The sequence below is a fragment of the Salvelinus alpinus genome, chromosome 17 (genome assembly GCF_045679555.1).
Source record: "Salvelinus alpinus chromosome 17, SLU_Salpinus.1, whole genome shotgun sequence".
In the NCBI taxonomy this organism is placed as follows: domain Eukaryota; kingdom Metazoa; phylum Chordata; class Actinopteri; order Salmoniformes; family Salmonidae; genus Salvelinus; species Salvelinus alpinus.
In genome coordinates this window covers 3,206,986-3,219,287 of record NC_092102.1, presented here as the reverse complement: position 1 = coordinate 3,219,287, position 12,302 = coordinate 3,206,986, and the positions used below count along the sequence as shown (strand labels likewise).

The following is a 12,302-nucleotide window of genomic DNA, read 5'->3' as shown; positions in this document are numbered from 1 at the left end:
TTTATCCTCGCATTTTCTCTTGCACTCTTTCTCACAACCGTTCATTCCCATCGGAGCCTTATTGTGTTGAAATTCCCTGCACTATTTGGTAACGTTCACTCGTCGGATGGATTTGTGTATTCCTCCAACTCTTATCTCCCCTTTTTAGTGTCTCAGTCTCCCTGCACAGATTGTCAAAATGCACCAACTTCTCAGTTCCCATGACAACCATTGTGAAATCATGGCAATTATTTCAACAGACACAAAAACAGTGTTGCTAAAAAAAAATGTTTTCCCACAACTTAAATGCAGTTCAGATGTCGTAAGTCAGTGTATTATTGTGTGCACAGCAGGGGTAGGCCACTAGATTCAGCGGCGGGCCAATTTGTTCCAGAGAAGATGGCCGGGGCCAAACATAATTATAATAATTTGTACACTGCAAATTGACCACAACTTATTTGAAAATAACAATGTTATACCTCGATTACATTGAGACACAATCATATTTTTGGGGGGAGGGGGGGAATACTTGTGAACAGATTTCCAGTGTAATTATTTTTGGTGAATTCCTGGTGATTTAATATTTTGTGATCAAAACTAAAATCCCCCAAAACTTTTTTTTAAAATAAAAGAAATATCACTCACGGGCCAGTTTTGTGTGTGCGTGTAGAAGAGTTTATAGATGGACGAACTGACCCAGACTTGTTTAACATTTGAATATATGATAAATGTTTTTTTTAGCTCCCTGTGGCCTATATGCTCCCATTTGTAGGTGGTGGAACTCAGATCCCAGTCAACTTGTATAAGGCTATCCCCTGTTCTCCTGTGTGTGTGAATGCAATTGTATCGGGTGGATTCTCTGACCCATTTCCACAGATTGATTCACTTTTTAACAGTTTACCGATGTACCAGCTAACAAGTATTTGTGTGTTTGTGTGTGTGTGTGTGTGTACTGCTATACACACTCCTATTCTGTATAAATATACCTACAGGTTAACAACATAATGAAATTATGAATAACTAAACACTAAAAGTCAGCTCACTTATTATTACCCTATTTTTACTGACCCACAAGGTGACTTTGATACTAACAGATACTACCAGTTTGCTAAGTCAGGTAAAACACTGCAGGCCATGTAATTTTGGGGCAAACCCATGGATGACATGGCATGGTATAATGAATGTTTGTAGCCCTGGGCTGTGTGTGTGTGTGTAGTGTGCGTGGCACTGAATAAATATAGTCAATACCAGGGAATATATTTACTGTATCTATACATTTCTGGATATCTGACATTTTATTAGATACAAGGAGTAGACATGCTCCAGATACACATGTACATAATTTCATGTACGGGGCTAGGATATTCTCTGTAATGGGACAGTTTCTACATGCATCCAATCCGGACCTCAGAAATCTGCGCTACCGTATCAGTCCAGGGAGATATCTGGGGTGAGATAAGTTCCAACCTGATGCTCGTGCACCCGCTTACATATTGGTAGAATATTTTAACTCCAGAAGGGGTATGTGTCAACATGCTGAGATATCTAAGTATCATATCTGTAGTCATTACATGATCATTTTAGTATCTGTAAAGACACAGATGCATCATTTCAATAGATATCCTTACACGGTATGTATTTTACGTTTCAAGTGTCGAAAATCACCGTGCTTCTTCACATGAAGGTGACATACAGCGCCTTCAGAAAATATTCACACCCCTTGACTTTTTCCACATGTTGTTGTGTTACAGCCGGATTTTAAAATGGATGAATTTAGATTTTTTGTCACTGGCCTACACACAATACCCCATAATGTCAAAGTGGAATTATGTTTGTTGAAATGTTTGAAAATTCATAAAACATGAAAAGCTGAAATGTGTTGAGTCAATAAGTATTCAACCTCTTGTCTAAATGGCCCGTCTAAATAAGTTCAGGAGTAAAAATGTGCTTAACAAGTAACATAAGTTGCATGGACTCACTGTGTGCAATAATAATGTTAAAACTTAATTTTTTTAATGACTACCTCATCTGTATACCGCACACATACAATTATCTGTAAGGTCCCTCAGTTGAGCAATGAATTTCAAAAACAGACTCAACCACAAAGACCAGGGAGGTTTTCCAATGCCTCACAAAGAAGGGCATCTACTGGAAGATGGGTAAAAAAAAAGCCGACATTGAATATCTCTTTGAGTATGGTGCAGTTATTAATTACACTTTGGATGGTGTATCAATACACCTAGTCACTACAAATATACAGCTGTCCTTCCTAACTCAGTTGCCGGAGAGGAAGGAAACCGCTCAGGGATTTCACCATGAGGCCAATGGTGACTTTAAAACAGTTACAGAGTTTAATGGCTGTAATTGGAGAAAACTGAGGATGGATCAACAACATTGTAGTTACTCCACAATACTAACCAAATTGACAGTGAAAAGAAGGAAGCCTGTACAGAATAAAAATACTCCCAGAACATGCAACCTTTTTACCACAAGGCACTAAAGTAATACTGCAAACAAATGTGGCAAATTCACTTTTTGTTCTGAATACAAAGTGTTATGTTTGGAGCAAATCCACTACAACACATTGCTGCGTACCACTCTCCATATTTTCAAGCATAGTGGTGGCTGCATCATGTTATGGGTATGGTTGTACCCGTTAAGAACTGGGGAGTTTTTCAGGATACAATATTAACGGACTGGAGCTAAGCACAGGCAAAATACTAGGGAAAAAACTGGTTCAGTCTGGTTTCCACCAGACACTGGGAGATATATTCACCGTTCAGCAAGACAATAACATTTAACACATTTAACATTTAAGTCATTTAGCAGACGCTCTTATCCAGAGCGACTTACAAATTGGTGCATTCACCTTATGATATCCAGTGGAACAACCACTTTACAATAGTGCATCTAACTCTTTTAAGGGGGGGGGGGGGTTAGAAGGATTACTTTATCCTATCCTAGGTATTCCTTAAAGAGGTGGGGTTTCAGGTGTCTCCGGAAGGTGGTGATTGACTCCGCTGACCTGGCGTCAGCGGCCAAATCTACACTGGATTTGCTTACCAAGAAGACAGTGAATGTTCCTGAGTGGCCGAGGTACAGCTTTGACTTAAATCTACTTGAAAATCTATGGCAAGACCTGAAAATTGTTGTCTAGCAATGATCAACAACCAATTTGATAGAGCTTGAAGACATTTGAAAATAAAAATGGGCAAATGTTGCAGAATCCAGGTGTGGAAAGCACTTATAGACTTACCCAGAAAGACTCCTCTATAATCGCTCCTTAAAGTGCTTCTACAAAGTATTGACTCAGGGGTGTGAATACTTATGTAAATGAGATGTTGCTGAATTTCATTTTAAAAAATTTGCAGAAATTTCTAAAAACGTGTTTTCACTTTGTCATTATGGAGTATTGTAGAAAGGTGAATTTTGTTGTTGTTGATTGAATCAATTTTGAATTCAGGCTGTAACCCAACAAAATGTGGAATAAGTCAAGTGGTATGAATAGTTTCTGAAGGCACTGATCATACATTTGCACCATATTCAGTAGTAGGCTATACAAGGCACTGAAAGGCAAACATTGTCGTATTTCAAACAAATTGCTATTTCCAAAGCACATCTCTGCTATTTCTGTAAAAAAAAAATGCAGCATAGCAAATCCAGAGCTCCAATCACGACACATGTTTTCTGTACAGTTGCAAACGTAGGTCAACGGAAAATAAATGTTTCACACCCTCACCCTCAGCCCGGGACCGAGTGGTGCAGCGGTCTAAGGCACTGTATCGCGTCACTACAGACCCGGGTTAGATCCCGGGCTGTATCACAACCAGCCGTGATCTGGAGTCCCATAGGGCGGCGCACAATTGGCCCAGCATCGTCCGGTTTAGGGGAGGGTTTGTCTGGGGTAGGCCATCATTGTAAATAACAATTTGTTCTTAACTGACTGGCCTAGTTAAATAAAACAATAATAATAAAAAATAAAAAAAGCTAGCCCTACTGTCTGCTGGACAAATTAGCTAACATTCTTGATTCTAGTTACTAAGATAAATAAAACATCTCAAATGAGCTACTCACTTTAGCACTAACTTCTTTGAGGTATTTTCTGAACAGCTTCTCACTTCTTTATTTCTCCAGTTGTCAGTTCGAGCACACACATTTTAAACAGTCATTTGTAGCTCCCAAATAAAAAAATAACAGTTGGAACACAGCAGGAAAGACGTGATTCTTGATGCTACGCTACCGGTTACAGTGCTTTTAGCTTGCGGTTTGCGCACACCTTTATCCAAAAATGATAACTAGTGTCTGAAATAATGATATGGATTTAATATTTGTCTAATTATTGAGCATGTCCTCAAAACTCAAATAAGCATCAGAAATTGCCCAAAATGCATATCAAGATCCAAATATGGACCTCAGTCAAGAGCATATGCATTGTACGCGCTGAGAAAATATACTATGTAGTACTACTGTCAGTATTTGTCATCATATAGAGAAAATAAGATGTCCACATAGGCCTATCTCAGGATATCTAATGAGTCATTATCCGGCCATACCATGTAACATATAGGGATTCCAAAAATGATTTGTGCATGAAAGAAAAATATGGATTTCATGCGCTGAAAACTCAGAAATGCATCAGAAATCATCCTTATTGTCAGCGTATCAAAAAGCATATGAAGATCCAGATATGGACCTCAGCCAAAAGAAGCACATCTGTAATCAATATAGCTTCATATCTTGAATGTGCAGATGTATACACTCAATACTTGCCAACATGAAGAGAGAAAATAGGATGTCACATATCTCAGGATTTTGTATGAGTCCATAGTAAAGGTCCATGTGTGATTCAGAATTTGTCAGGATATGGTTCATATCCACAAAACTCAAAATATATATTGGAAATGGTCTGTATGTTCTAGAATATCAAAAACGTGTCATGTAAAGATATATGGACCATTTTCGTCTAGTGTGAATACATGTACTGACTGTACTGTATGTGTATATGTAACAGATGTGATCAGTAAATCTCTTGCGTTCTGATTTTAAAAAGAAAGGAATGCCCAGCCAGTGGTCCCAATGAATGATGTACATGAACCCTGGATTGCTGATGCTATGTATTGGCTATTGAGAGGCTTTGACGCCACTGGTTGACTGTATTGGAAGTCCCCAGTAGGAGCAGTCCAGCAAAGGAATGAAAGGAATTCTATAGTGTTTCAATTAAATGTGTCAAGGGCAAAATTACGTGTATTTAAGTATTTTCTTGTTGTAGTGGGGACAGTAACATTACTAATCTCAAAAAATTATACTTTAAGGATTTTTTTAAACATATTTTTTCATTTTGATTTTATGTTTAGCTCACATAATATAATGTAAACGTGTGCAATAAGGTGTCTGTAACAGAATTAATGTGGCAAAAACGAATGTAGACATTAATAAATGCATTTCTAATATCTTGCAAAATATCTTTTTTACATTAGTGGGCGAGTGCCAAGATGGCGGCGTGGTGACTTCAACACAGCACTCTATTAGGGGGAGATCGTGAATCTAAATCCTCCCAAGTCTGATAATTCTATGCAAGAGGTAAGTCACGTTTTGAAATACTGTCATCTTTTTTCATATTTACAACGTGTACGAGTTCACTATGTACATTTCCTGGTGTATAAGGTATATGTTTACGGTACCTGTTAGATATTGGGGGATTCCTGTGATGTGCTTTTGATATGTATGATGGCTGTGCAAGTGAGTTAGTTAGCATGCTTGAAATGTAATTGTCGTATTAGCCCCTGTTTATACAGATTTGTTGTTACAGATTCATGCTATCGACAACTAACTAGATAGACCCACTGGCTGCTGGACAAATTAGCTACGCGTGTGTGTGTGTGTGGTTGGGGGGGGCTAAGTGAGGCACCAGATGAGAAATGATAGGCTACCAGTGAGCTTTTACCCCCGTATCAAGCCTAACTAGCTTGCTAGCCCCACTAGCTGCTGGACAAATTAGCTACGCGAGTAATGATTCTCACTGCGCGGTATGGCTGCTACATAAAGGGAGCTATCCTTTCTTAGGTGCACATGCATGTTTACAGATCAAATACTGAACTAAAGAGAACTGCCTGGGTATATTGGGTGGGGTGTACAATAAATGTAGCCTGAGAATATATGGTTTCTAGTTTACATGGGGGGGAGGTATACATGGCTGTGACTATAATCGAAGACAATCCTCTTGGGAGCAACTGCACCGCAGCAACTGCACCGCCCTCAACCGCAAGGCTCTCCAGAGGGTAGTGCGGTCTGCACAACGCATCACCGGGGACAAACTACCTGCAGCACCCGATGTCACGGGAAGGCCAAAAAGAGCATCAAGGACAACAACCACCCGAGCCACTGCCTGTTCACCCCGCCACCATCCAGAAGGTAGGTCAGTACAGGTGCATCAAAGCTGGGACCGAGAGACTGAAGAACAGCTTCTATCTCAAGGTCATCAGATTGTTAAACAGCCATCACTAACATAGAGGCTGCTGCCAACATATAGACTCAAATCACTGGCCACTTATTTAAAGTGACTAGTGATACCTTTATTAATGGCACTTTAATAATGTTTACATATCCTACATTACTCATCTCATATGAATATACTGTATTTTATACCTTGCATCTAGCCTATGCCGCACGGCCATTGCACATCCACATATTCTCATTCCATCCCCGTACATTGTGTGTGTATAAGGTACTCATTGTGAATTTGTTAGATTACTGTTAGATATTACTGCATTGTCGGAACTAGAAGCACAAGCATTTCGCTACACTCGCATTAACATCTGCTGACCATGTGTATGTGACCAATACAATTTGATTCGATTCGATTTATTGGTCCATGTATGTCAAGGGAGAGCGAGAGATTGACAGAGACAGTGATTGGGATTTTGAGCGGCCAGTGTGAATTGGGAGTAGGCATCACACGGGAGAGGGGAAGAGAGGCGGAAGAGAGGTGGTCAGGTAGATGGGTTATGAAAGCAGTACATACTTTAGTGCAACATGCACTAAATGTCAGGTGTTATCTGTGAATAGCTTCACAGATGAGATGTACTGCAATGGGCCTTTTTCTCATAGATTTCTTAAACCAGCTGTAAGCAATCAGTCTGAGTCTATTACATAAACATGAAGGGAAAGGAACATTTACACTACATACTGTATGTTTTATAAATATTATAATTTGTTACATGACAGGTCATCATTTAATGACATAAGGGTTCAAAACGGATGAACTATTTATTAGTTCATTAACAACTATTAAACTATTGGAATTAGAATCACCATTACATTTATGCTATATTTGGAATTGCCAAATAGCATGTTTGTCACACCCTGATCTGTTTCACCTGTCTTTGTGCTTGTCTCCACCCCCTTACAGGTAAAACCCCATCTGCCCCATTATCCCCTGTGTATTTAGACCTGTGTTTTCTGTTTGTCTGTTGCCAGTTCGTTTTGTCTCGTCAAGCCTACCAGCGTTTTTCCCGTACAGCATTTTTCTCTCTAGTCCCTGTTTTCTAGTTTTCCCGCTTTTGACCCATTTTGCCTGCCCTGACCCTGGCTGCTGTTCTGTACCTTGTGACACTGCCCTGGATTACTGACTTCTGCCTACCCTGACCCTGAGCCCGCCTGCCGTTCTGTACCTTTCGGACTCTGCTCTGGATTACTGACCTCTGTCTGCCCTGTCGTTTTCCTGCCACCTGTTATTGTAATACATTTTGTTACTTCGAACTGTCTACATCTGGGTCTTATCCTGAGGTCTGATAATGTTTCTGATAATACTGTGTGAGAAAGTAGACTGAATTTGGCCGTATGTTTTCATTGTCTTTATCAATATTTTCAGTTAACCTCTAAAAGGCGACCCCACTGTTGCAGAAGTGAAAGAAAGGACAGAAAAGATGTGGGTATCCCTGAGAACTTTGGGATACCTTTTCATTTTTTCTGGTTTCTCATCGACTGAATCCCACATTCTGAAATGAATTGTCGCCGTAATTATTTTCAGTTTTGCTTTACTGTTTTGGGTTCATTTTGAAATCTGATAGATTTACGACTTGATTTATGCTTAAGGGAGAAAATAAGTAAATGAGATAGTTGTTGATAACCCATAATCATATTGTATTTTTTTGCTTGATGTAGGAGCCATGTATTTACCCAATTAATCAAGCTTAAATTAACCCCATTGTAGCCTGTTTATACTGGGTTCTAACCTACGCCCTTTGTCCTGATCTTTTCCACATTCTGATTGTGCCCACATTTTTTGACACGTGTTGAAAATTCAAAGACGCATTGTTTTCTGATTGTGATTAGATCTTCCCGACCACCTCTGGAGGGGCCAGGATATCTGGTCAGAATGAGGACACTGTGGATGGATAAGAGACAGGTTTTAATACCATGTGTAGATGCAACGGCTACATTGTGTGCATAATCAGAATGTGTATACGTTTAGGACAAAGAATTCATGTTGGAACCAGTGGTGTAAAGATTTTGGGTATCTTTACTTTACTATTTATACTGTATTTTTACAACTTTTACGTTTACTTCATTACATTCCTAAAGAAAATGATGTACTTTTTACTCCGTACATTTTCCCTGACACCCAAAAGAACTCATTACATTTTGAACGTTAAGCATGACAGGAAAATTGTCAAATTCACATACTTATCAAGAGAACATCCCTGGTCATCCCTAATGCCTCTGATCTGGCAGACTCACTAAGCACACATTATTGGTTTTTATATGATATCTGAGTGCTGGAGTGTGCCCCTGGCTATCCGTCAATAAATAAAAAACAAGAAAATGGTGCCGTCTGGTTTGCTTAATATAAGGAATTTGAAATGATTTATACTTTAACTTTTGATACTTAAGTATATTTAAAATCAAATACTTTTAGACTTTTACTCAAGTAGTATTTTACTAGGTTTTGCTTTTACTGAAGTATGACAATTGGGAACTTTTCCACCACTGGTTAGCACCAGGTAAAAATGAGGCTTTTGTTGGATAATTGCATAAGACATATGACTTGTGTAATCTGTCAAGGCGATCGATTCCCCCCCCCCCCCCATCAAGTCGTTTCCCATTGACCCTCACGGAGAGGAAATGTGGGTGCAAGGCTTTGGGCAGTTAACTGCGGTATAGAATCCTCTGAGTATGCAATGAAAATGATATTTCCAAAAACATATCCCAGTGCATATATTTTTATTATGAATGTTCCTGTAACAACTATAAGCTTAATGAAGCATGCACACACATTTTCTTCAGTTACTTTGTAGACCCAGAATATTGTTGACCCATTGGAAGGAGTCTCATAAAATGTTATATAATCCTGTACCACAACAAAAACAAGCAATATTATCACAGAAATATAAAAAAAATCGTCTTTGTTTATGATCTAGCTGATGTAAACTTTCTGTAGACTCTCGGTCTCAGTTGGGGATGACCTAGCAGTTTGACTTGGGCAGGTTTTTCAAGATAAGCACAACAGACACTTCCACAGTGAAGACTACAACAGCAAAGAGGTGTGTTACTGCAGCCTAAACGTGTACATATTACAAAGGAGAGAAAGTACATTTTTTACCATGTGGTGCTTGTCCATTTCAGTTGTGCCATATCTATTTTGTGCTAAATGTGTTCATTGGAACATATGACCACATAATGTCCGTGTGTGGTACTTAGCGTCTGTTATAAAACTGGATGTTTGGATCCTGGAAGCTGATTGGACAAGCTGATTCCAAGCTGTGCTGTTTTGGCCATCACAGGCACACTACGCATGCTAACAGTTCCATCTGAAAATGATAACTGGGACTCCATAAGAATATCATGTTAATGTTGCTGTCTGAATTGTCTTGTATTTATCTAAACAGGTACTGTTGAAGTCGGAAGTTTACATACACTTAGGTTGGAGTCATTAAAACTCGTTTTTTTCAACCACTCCGCAAATTTGTTGTTAACAAACTATAGTTTTGGAAAGTCGGTTAGGACATCTACTTTGTGCATGACACAAGTCATTTTTCCAACAATTGTTTACAGACAGATTATTTCACTTATAATTCACTGAATCACAAATCCAGTGGGCCAGAAGTTTACATACACTAAGTTGACTGTGCCTTTAAACAGCTTGGAAAATTCCAGAAAATGATGTCATGGCTTTAGAAGCTTCTGATAGGCTAATTGACATCATTTGAGTCAATTGGAGGTGTACCTGTGGATGTATTTCAAGGCCTCCCATCAAACTCAGTGCCTCTGCTTGACATTATGGGAAAATCATAAGAAATCAGCCAAGACCTCAGGAAAAAATAAGTGTAGACCTCCACAAGTCTGGTTCATCCTTGGGAGCAATTTCCAAATGCCTGAAGGTACCATGCCCATCTGTACAGAACAATAGTAAGCAAGTATAAACACCATGGGACCACGCAGCAGTCATAGCACTCAGGAAGGAGACGCGTTCTGTCTCCTAGAGATGAACGTACTTTGGTGCGAAAAGTGCAAATCATTCCCAGAACAACAGCAAAGGACCTTGTGAAGATGCTGGAGGAAACAGGTACAAAAGTATCTATATCCACAGTAAAACGAGTCCTATAGCCTCTGCTCCAAAACCGCCATACAAAAAGCCAGACTACGGTTTGCAGCTGCACATGGGGACAAAGATCGTACTTTTTGGGGTAATGTCCTCTGGTCTGATGAAAAGAAAATTGAACTGTTTGGCCTTAATGACCATCGTTATATTTGGAGGAAAAGGGGGGGGGGGGGGGGCTTGCAAGCCCGAAGAACACCATCCCAACCGTGAAGTACGGGGGTGGCAGCCTCGGTAGAAGTCAACATCTTCATATCTCAACAATTTCTCATGATTTGTCAATCTGTTTGAGACTGAACAGCTAGCTATAAGATTTTGAATGCTTCCCAGTCTGGACGACCTGGAATGATACAGAGAAGATTACTAATGTTCACCAGCTTTGTCTTCCTTCTCAGGCTCATGGTATGTGCTCTAAATAACTCAACTCGCCAATTTGCCTGTCTCTAAAGAGAAGTGCGGGCTGTACCCCTCTGATTGGATAGAGCGGATTAGGAATACCTCCTGCCAATAAAAAGTTACAGCTGTTTATCAGAGTTTAGAGTTACAAAATGTAGCTAGCTAAAGTCAGCTAACAGCGCTTGGTTTCATCATTGAGCAGCTCAAACGGAGTGGTTGCTATGGATACTCACAGAAGCAGAGGAGCGCATTGGCAGCATAGGTAAAAATGAGGGTGAAGAGAGTGACCACAACCACTGACCACAACCACACAACTACTGACCACAACCACACAACTACTGACCACAATTACTGACCCAAAGCACACAACTACTGACCAGACAACTACTGACCACAACCACTTACAACAACACAAATACTGACCACAACTACTGACCACAATTACTGACCACAACCACACAACTTCTGACCAGACATCTACTGACCACAACTACTGACCACATAGCAACTATGCAAAAATACCAAAAATGTTTTAATGAAAATATGTAATTCATTGTTATTTTAATATGTTGGTAACAGTTTTATAAAAGCCGTAAGGCACGCTAGGCAGTGCTGTATCATGAATACAGTCACAGGTAAATCAGTTGACTCGCCATTGACTTGTGACTATTCATGATTCAGCACAGCCTCTTGTACCTTAATGCTTCGTTATTCAACGGATGGGTCTAATCCTGGATGCTGATTGGTTAAAACCGCGTTCCAGCTGGTGTCTATAGTCCCAGTCGGTATTCATGTAATAATACTCCCACAAATTGAAAAAAATCTACATTCTTTCCTATTGACCCACATTGAAAAAAAAAAAAAAAAAGTCAATTCATTGTTGATTTTTTTGTTATAAAGAAATATCAAAACATGCCATAAAATCTGCTGTGTTGTTCAATGTACATGTAGCCAGGTCAAAAATCCCGACCTACGGTTTGCAATGCTCCCAAGTAGGGAAATAGAGCCTGCGAGAAGAGCCCTGTGGATTCAGTCTATTCGTGTGGGAGAGTGGGAAATATGGGGACGCAGTGTCATTTCATCACAGGTAAGACTTTTTACTTGTTTAGTACAGTCTGTTTGTAACTCCACTCACAGCTTGAAGCTGTATAGTCTGTTTTTTTTGTGTTGTTTGTCTTGCCTAGCTTAAAGTTCTGGTTGGTAGCTAGCTAGCACTCAGTCACACAAGTGGCTGCAAGCATTGTCATGAAAATCAAATCAAATGTTTTATTTGTCACATGCGCCGAATACAACAGGTATTAAGGTAGTAACCTTACAGTGGAATGCTTAC

At 39.6% G+C, this 12,302-nt stretch overlaps 1 long non-coding RNA gene across 1 annotated transcript; it reads left to right on the top strand.

Moving 5' to 3' along the window:
* The first annotated feature begins 5,147 nt into the window (after positions 1 to 5,147).
* Positions 5,148 to 8,806, top strand: LOC139541965 (uncharacterized). Its single transcript, XR_011668431.1, has 2 exons — positions 5,148 to 5,559; positions 6,147 to 8,806. It is a non-coding gene; the product is annotated as an uncharacterized lncRNA (long non-coding RNA).
* The last annotated feature ends 3,496 nt before the right edge of the window (positions 8,807 to 12,302 follow it).